Raw genomic sequence first — 8,712 nt, forward strand, 5'->3', positions numbered from 1 at the left:
CCTCATTCTGCAGTTGATCTCTGTGGGGCTGTACGTGTGCAAAGCAGGTGTTCATTCAGTGGTAGCCCCTAGCAACCGAGTCCTGTATTTACTTAGAACAACAACTTCACTGATGTCATGGATGACAGAAAAATCTGTTTGTACCCTCCCGGGTGGAATACATGAGGAACACATCCAGATGTGATGTGGCGTGATTACAGTAATATGGGCATAGGGATTCCAATCATGCTGTGCCAGTCTGGCTCACCTCCATAACGATGAGAATATACAGTATGGAATGATGTTCAAAGCTGTCTGAGTTGAGCTTGCACAGATGATACTGTAGATTACAGGGTGTTTAGTATTCCATATTCTGCTTCTACTGGGGAAGACATACACTAGTTTAGTAGCTTTCAATGGGTGAAAAAGTGTGTTTGTCCAAATGGGGCTTATATTGGGGGCTCTAGACCATTATAACATCACAATACATACTTCGCATTTGACTACAGAATTACTCATCTGCATGTGCCTCTTAACTTCTTGCCTCTTGAAGTCATCCTTGATGTATTCTTGGTCATCTTGAAGACAGCTGTTGTGGTTTGTATCCTAAGTGCATCTGTTTGTAAGCTATTCACAGTTCCCTCCATGACCATGACAAACCACATATCACTGACCCCCTGTGTGTTTCTCAGCTTCAGCTCATTGGTCTACAGACTATAATCACAGACAGTGAGGATGACTGTGTGTGTGAGTCTGTCTGGTTTGTTAGCCTGAGGCTACAACAGGTGTTCTGTAATACAAAATAACATGTTATGTAATCTATCTTTGCTGCTGACAAAAGACGTATGGAGATGTGTGAGGTTGACAGCCCTGAGGGCACTAGTACAACTACTAGGGTTCAAATTTTGGTCACAGAGCTTTTATAAAATACATCAGCACAAAGTTGTTCGCAAACTGCAGCCCCCAAACGATTTGTTCTCGAGTTCGAGTTTGTTGAACAGAGGCTGTGTATGTTTTGGTTCTACAAAGCTATGTCCATCGTAACATTCAATAATCAACTAATTGCATTCATTCTTGCACCATGCGATCAATTTCCCCTCTCTATGCTCATGATCTATTTCCCTGAGCGCATATGAGAGACAGTTGCTGCTTGGTGGTCTGAGCCAGAGGAGCGTGTATAATCCTGCCGTAGGACTCATTGCAGCCAGCACTAGCAGGTCAAACGAATGACTAAAATGAACGATTCACAAAAATGACTCTCAAGTCAGTAAAAAGAGTTGTTCAAAAAGAACAAATAGTTTGCTAACTGCACATCACTATAGTCCCCCAGTTCTGGCTCCGGTCTCAAGGCCCCTCCCCTTTTGGCTCCCTTCTCCCGGGCTGCGGCCGTCACCGCCATCCAGTCGCTCCTGGGAGAAGGAACTGCTGGAGATGCAAAGTGCAGAGTTAATCTGTTCTACAGTGGTGGACGAGGTGCATCGGATATTCGAAGCCCACGCCGCCAAGACCCTCCCTGCCGAGACCCTCCCTGCGGAAACCTCCTGGGCAAGCTTTCGGTAGGGTTCACTGCCCATCGGCTCCGCCAGACCCGCATTGCCCCCTCCACTCGCACGCACTCAGTGAGTCTTGCACTTCATGCAGAGGCTCACGTCATTCTCAATAAAGAAGCTTGCGTCCTCCCCAACGCAGAGGCCCTCCTCATCCCTGTGGCAGAAGCTTGTGTCATCTCCGACGCAGAGGCTACTGTGGTGCCAGTCTCCACCCCAATGACACCAGGCCACGCCTCCTCTGGGCTACAAGAGAGCACCGAGGCAGAGAGACAGGAGTAGAGGTAGACAGCATCGACACCTGCACAGCTCATTCCAACTCCAAGTACCAATGTGGTAAGCAATCACACCATCACTAACCCGCTACTTAGTCACAAATGGCCTTTTGACCCTACACATATAAAGGTGTGCAGTATTTTGTAGAGGGTCACGTGTGTTCTCTGTCTGCAGACTGTTGTAGAGGTAACCAATGCAAAGGGAAGGGATCACTGCTGCTACCTCGCTTTCCAACCAAGGTGCATGAATTGAGGAGCAAACTGAAGGATAGAGGAGATTCAGCAACACTTAGAGGACAATGGAATTCAATTAAAAAAAGCGTATTAATTATTAAAAAGTAGAACCATCACATTTCGGCTTTTGGCCTTCATCAGGGTTTTTACAGAAATAAAACAGAATGAGACTTTTATACATTTCAAGGGCCAATCACAACGAGTATGTAAATAATTCCTTACTGATCCAACCTATCACATTATGTTTTTATTTACATACTCGTTGTGATTGGCCCTTGAAATGTATAAACGTCTCATTCTGTTTTATTTCTGTAAAAACCCTGAAGGCCAAAAACCAAAGCGCGTTGGTTCTACTTTTAGCAGTAGAGGTAACCAATGACAACCTCCATGGGGAAGAGAAGGAAGAAGAGGACGTGAAAGCAGGTGAGTTACACTGACAAGAGAGAACACTGACAGATGCCTTTAGTCATGACAGCTTGGTGTAGTAGAGCCCATTCACTGGTCAGTGTTTGTAACCAAAGGCTTTCACCTTCTTGGTCTTTACAGAGGTCGTTGCCAGCCGAACCAAGAAAGGATCAGTCTGTCGGATTCTCCTAAGGATTTTCAAGCCAGCGTGCTGCTGTGTCTGCACGGATGGAGAGGAGTGAACAAGAAGCTTCAAGCGCTATACTTCAAGCGTTGTACTAGAACTCAACTCTTCACAACTTCACTAATTGGCTACTTTATTAAATTAATTACTTTTTGCATACATTTATCTTTGATATTTTTTTGTTTTGTTCTGTATGCCCGTCCTCTCCTCTGTTGCCTATTGTTTGTTATCTGTGCGTTCTTGAACCACTCCAAACAAGAAGCTGCACTGAGAATCGTAACATAGAAAACACAACAAATCATTGGCTCAGTTTTATTGGACTAGAACAAAAACAATGGTCTCAATTTACAATGTGTCCCTATTACCAATGTATTAACACGGTACAGTAGTTACATAGGCCAAAGTTACATGAACCAAAGCTCCACTTCATGAAATGAGCCAATTAACTCCTCTTCTATAGCGTAGCAACCAAGTCAAACGACCTCATCAGGATCAAGTACAAATGTCTCTCCCCTGAAATAGTTCAGCAGTGTTACGCTACCAGACACTGAATAAACTGTACTCAATGATGATTGGACTCTTTCAGCTGTCAATAACTCCTTCCACCATTGAAGTGCATGCATGTCTCATTATGTGTTCATTTACACTTGGTTTTATTCACCCCTCTGTACATGCAAATGAAGCAACTATGCTGTACTCTATGATATCTGCAATCTTAAATCAATCTTTGTCCACAGTCAATCAATCTTTGTCCTACATGTTTCAACAAGGCCTCCCAGTAAAGCTCACAATGCATTGATACCAGCAGACTAATAGCTTTGTCACTAAATAGGTGTCAGTATCTTCACAGATGATCCAGCAATGAACCCAGGATAGAGTGGCTGAGTGAATGTGGCCTGGACTTTGTGGAGGAGGGTCATTGTGTGAGAGACGCTGTAGAAGGACAGAGTTCCTGCCTTGTGGTCCAGGTACACTCCTACTCTGGAGGAGCACGGGACAGGGATATCAGTTCTGTGATCATTGTGGATGAAACAGCAGCTGGATGGAGTGCAGTCAAACCTCCAGGACTGATCACTACACCCAAACAAACACTCATTACCATCTCCTTTCCTGCTGATTCCTTTATATGAGACAGCTATACAAACCCAATTACCGCTCCACTCTACCTCCCAGTAGCAGGCTCCAGACAGAGCCTCTCTACACAGCACCTGGTTGAAGAAGGTAAATCTGTCTGAATGGTCTATTTTCCACAGACAGACACAGGTACTGTTGTGCTGTATTGGGATCCAACGTCAGCTGGCAGGAGTCTGAGAAGATGAAAAATAAAGTTATTAAAATCACTTGATTAAAAGTCTGTGTGTGTGTGTGTGGTGTGTGCACGCACGCGAGTGCATGTTTACTCACATTCTAAGAACCCCTTTCTGGTCTTGGGCTCAGCAGGGTGGTCAATCTGAACTTGAATCACTGTGGAGACAGACAGACTAGTAAATACTGTATCACAGGTCCACGTTATTCATGTCCACTATCAATCTTTATAGAGGTACAGTGGGGGAAAAAAGTATTTAGTCAGCCACCAATTGTGCAAGTTCTCCCACTTAAAAAGATGAGAGAGGCCTGTAATTTTCATCATAGGTATACGTCAACTATGACAGACAAAATGAGAGAAAAAAATCCAGAAAATCACATTGTAGGATTTTTTATGAATTTATTTGCAAATTATGGTGGAAAATAAGTATTTGGTCAATAACAAAAGTTTCTCAATACTTTGTTATATACCCTTTGTTGGCAATGACACAGGTCAAACGTTTTCTGTAAGTCTTCACAAGGTTTTCACACACTGTTGCTGGTATTTTGGCCCATTCCTCCATGCAGATCTCCTCTAGAGCAGTGATGTTTTGGGGCTGTCGCTGGGCAACACGGACTTTCAACTCCCTCCAAATATTTTCTATGGGGTTGAGATCTGGAGACTGGCTAGGCCACTCCAGGACCTTGAAATGCTTCTTACGAAGCCACTCCTTCGTTGCCCGGGCGGTGTGTTTGGGATCATTGTCATGCTGAAAGACCCAGCCACGTTTCATCTTCAATGCCCTTGCTGATGGAAGGAGGTTTTCACTCAAAATCTCACGATACATGGCCCCATTCATTCTTTCCTTTACACGGATCAGTCGTCCTGTTCCCTTTGCAGAAAAACAGCCCCAAAGCATGATGTTTCCACCCCCATGCTTCACAGTAGGTATGGTGTTCTTTGGATGCAACTCAGCATTCTTTGTCCTCCAAACACGACGAGTTGAGTTTTTACCAAAAAGTTCTATTTTGGTTTCATCTGACCATATGACATTCTCCCAATCCTATTCTGGATCATCCAAATGCACTCTAGCAAACTTCAGACGGGCCTGGACATGTACTGGCTTAAGCAGGGGGACACGTCTGGCACTGCAGGATTTGAGTCCCTGGCGGCGTAGTGTGTTACTGATGGTAGGCTTTGTTACTTTGGTCCCAGCTCTCTGCAGGTCATTCACTAGGTCCCCCGTGTGGTTCTGAGATTTTTGCTCACCGTTCTTGTGATCATTTTGACCCCACGGGTGAGAACTTGCGTGGAGCCCCAGATCGAGGAGATTATCAGTGGTCTTGTATGTCTTCCATTTCCTAATAATTGCTCCCACACTTGATTTCTTCAAACCAAGCTGCTTACCTATTGCAGATTCAGTCTTCCCAGCCTGGTGCAGGTCTACAATTTTGTTTCTGGTGTCCTTTGACAGCTCTTTGGTCTTGGCCATAGTGGAGTTTGGAGTGTGACTGTTTGAGGTTGTGGACAGGTGTCTTTTATACTGATAACAAGTTCAAACAGGTGCCATTAATACAGGTAACGAGTGGAGGACAGAGGAGCCTCTTAAAGAAGAAGTTACAGGTCTGTGAGAGCCAGAAATCTTGCTTGTTTGTAGGTGACCAAATACTTATTTTCCACCATAATTTGCAAATAAATTCATTAGAAATCCTACAATGTGATTTTCTGGATTTTTTTCTCCTCAATTTGTCTGTCATAGTTGACGTGTACCTATGATGAAAATTACAGGCCTCTCTCATCTTTTTAAGTGGGAGAACTTGCACAATTGGTGGCTGACTAAATACTTTTTCCCCCCACTGTAACTAGAGGGGAGATGTCCTATTAGAAGATATGGGAATTGGTTGATGAAATGACCAGCTATTCCATTTGATAAACTTTAACCATATCTATACATTAATATGGTCCTATCACAAATACATGTAACGCAGTTAGTTTATGTCTAGTAGTATGTAATGCAGTTTGTTTGAGATATTATTCTATGCAAAAGCATTTTACCAACCTTCCCAAGATATCGTGCCCATTTCCTCCTTGCATATGTCTTGTAGTCGATCTTTCAGTTCAGAGACTGACGTCTTCCAATGCTTAAAGGAGACGTGTGGATAGACAGTGATTCTGGACAAGGCCTGAGATCCAGGAGAGACACAGAGAGACTGGAAACTCTACAGAGAGAAGTAAAATGGTAGAAAGTATTGAGAAAGTTAAATGTTAATTTTATTCAAGCACATTTAATTGGTAAAGAAATCTAGATAGCAATTGGAAATTATTTTGTGAGGTATATCTCAGTTAGTGATGTCACCTGGAGGAAATGTATGTGATCCTCTGTGTGTGAGAGCTGCTCCAGCTCAGCGTCTCTCTTCCTCAGCTCAGCGACCTCCTGCTCCAGTTGCTCCAGGAGTCCTTCAGCCCGACTCACTTCAGCCTTCTCCTGGGCTCTGATCAGCTCCTTCACCTCAAGACCGTTGAAAATTACCCAACACACCTCCAGGCTGTGTAAGGGCTATTTGACCAAGAAGGAGAGTGATGGAGTGCTGCATCAGATGACCTGGCCTCCACAATCCCCCGACCTCAACCAGAGTTACATATAAACCAGATGGTTTGGGATGAGTTGGACAGCAGAGTGAAGAAAAAGCAGCCAACAAGTGCTCAGCATATGTGGGAACTTCTTCAAGACTGTTGGAAAAGTATTCCAGGTGAAGCTGGTTGAGAGAATGCCAAGAGTGTGCAAAGCTGTCATCAAGGCAAAGGGTGGCTACTTTGAAGAATCTCAAATATAAAATATATTTTGATTTGTTTAATACTTTTTTTGGTTACTACATGATTCCATATGTGTTATTTCATAGTTTTGATGTCTTCACTATTATTCTACAACGTAGGAAATAGTAAAAATAAAGAAAAACCCTTGAATGAGTAGGTGTGTCCAAACTTTTGACTAGTACTGTATATGTAATGTAAATATAGATGACCCCAACACTCACCTTCAGAGAGTCCACAGCCCGTCTCAGCTCCTGTATCTCCTTCTCTCTCTCCTGGATTTTCTTCTGTGATTGCTGATGTTTCTCCCTGAACTATTTCTGCAGAAAAATAAATCATATGGAATTAATTTAGCCATTTATTACATCCTACTCTGTATTTCTACAAAAACTTGAAAATGCAATTTTCCAATTATTTGTATTCAAGCATGTCATGTTTGAAACATGTTATGCTCTGTATGGACTTAATGAGATGCAATTTATTCCTCAAAGAAACATTTTGTCCTAGCAACTGAGATTGAATGTTTATCTATGTACTTTGACATTTTTGGGCTGTTTTTTCTTGCTCTTCCAGTTGTGTCACAGTAGTAGACAAAACATTTCCTTATAGTTATAACGAGGCATATCAACCCTATGAGGGTAACAAGATTAACAATTATTAGACTATGTTTAAATGCAAATCTGTGATATCTAACAGTGGAGTTCCATCCTTACCTGTGTATCAGTCCTCTCTGCTACAGCTGACACTGTATCATAGCCTTTATGTTCATCCATCATACAAAGATAACAGATACACTGTTGATCGGTATGGCAGTAAACCTCCAGTATATTGTCATGATGAGAACAGATCTTCTCCTGTAGTTGTGTGGAGGCTTTGACCAGCTTGTGTTTCTTTAAGGGAGCTACTTCATAGTGAGGCTGGAGGTGAGTCTCACAGTAAGAGACCTGACACATCAGACAGGACTTGACGGCTTTGTGTTTTCTCCCAGTGCAGAAATCACACTCCACATCTCCAGGTCCAGCATAACAGTGAGCAGGAGGAGAAGTTTGGAGTTGTTCTGTCTTCTTCAGTTTCTCCACCAATTCAGCCAGAAGAGTGTTTTTCCTCAGAACAGGCCTGGGGTTGAAGCTTTCCTTACACAGGGGGCAGCTGTAGACCCCCTTCGGATCATCCTGATCGAAGCAGCCCTTAATACAGCCCATACAGTAGCTGTGTCCACAAGCAATAGTCACTGGATTCTTCAGTAGATCCAGACAGATAGAACAACTGATCGAGTCCATAGCCTCTGTCGTTTTCAAACACACACACCAACAAACAGAGCAAGAATACCAGGGAGCTTTAAGTTTCGTTTTCCTTCAAACGTTTCTTCAAAGGAGTAGGCGTGGCTTGTGTCTTCCTGATTCTGTTTGTGAACTCAGATTTAGCTACCGGTTCTGGCCAGCAGAGGGCATAAGTCGCCCGTCACAGTCAGAGAGTAAACATTCTTGTCAAACTGGACGTTATGAAGATATGAGAAGATTTTTTAGTGCAATTTGTTTAGCTCTCAAGATGTAGTGGAAATCGTGAAATCGACGAAATGTATGTTACTGTGTGAGTTAAATTGTGATGTATGGATTGTTTCAAGAGTTCATAAAGAGCTACGAATTTTTATACGTTTTATTGTACTGTAAGTGCTATGGATTTAGTTACAGGGAACTTATATTTTGTTTGTCAGACGGCAGATAGTTCAAAGAGAAGCGATACGGGGTGCGCTTCTATCATTTAAGTTGATTGCAAAGAACTGCTAATTCAGGTTGGGCGTGAGTTTATGCTTGTATTTTGTTAAAAGGACCATGAATTTGTTCATACTTTGAGAATTTGTTAGTTAGCTCCTGTGCGAATCACACACAGTTTTTCCTCTTAGATATTATTTTGAATTGAAGACAGATGTAACCACGTTAAGTCTTAGCCGGTTGGTGGAGCCGGCGCAAGATATGGGTCAGAAAATGTACC

At 42.8% G+C, this 8,712-nt stretch overlaps 1 pseudogene; it reads right to left on the minus strand.

Annotated features, from left to right (window-relative positions):
- Positions 1-2,922: 2,922 nt before the first annotated feature.
- LOC121539400 lies at positions 2,923-8,712 on the minus strand (annotated as a pseudogene).

This window comes from Coregonus clupeaformis, unplaced genomic scaffold (genome assembly GCF_020615455.1).
Source record: "Coregonus clupeaformis isolate EN_2021a unplaced genomic scaffold, ASM2061545v1 scaf0137, whole genome shotgun sequence".
Taxonomy (NCBI): Eukaryota; Metazoa; Chordata; class Actinopteri; order Salmoniformes; family Salmonidae; genus Coregonus; species Coregonus clupeaformis.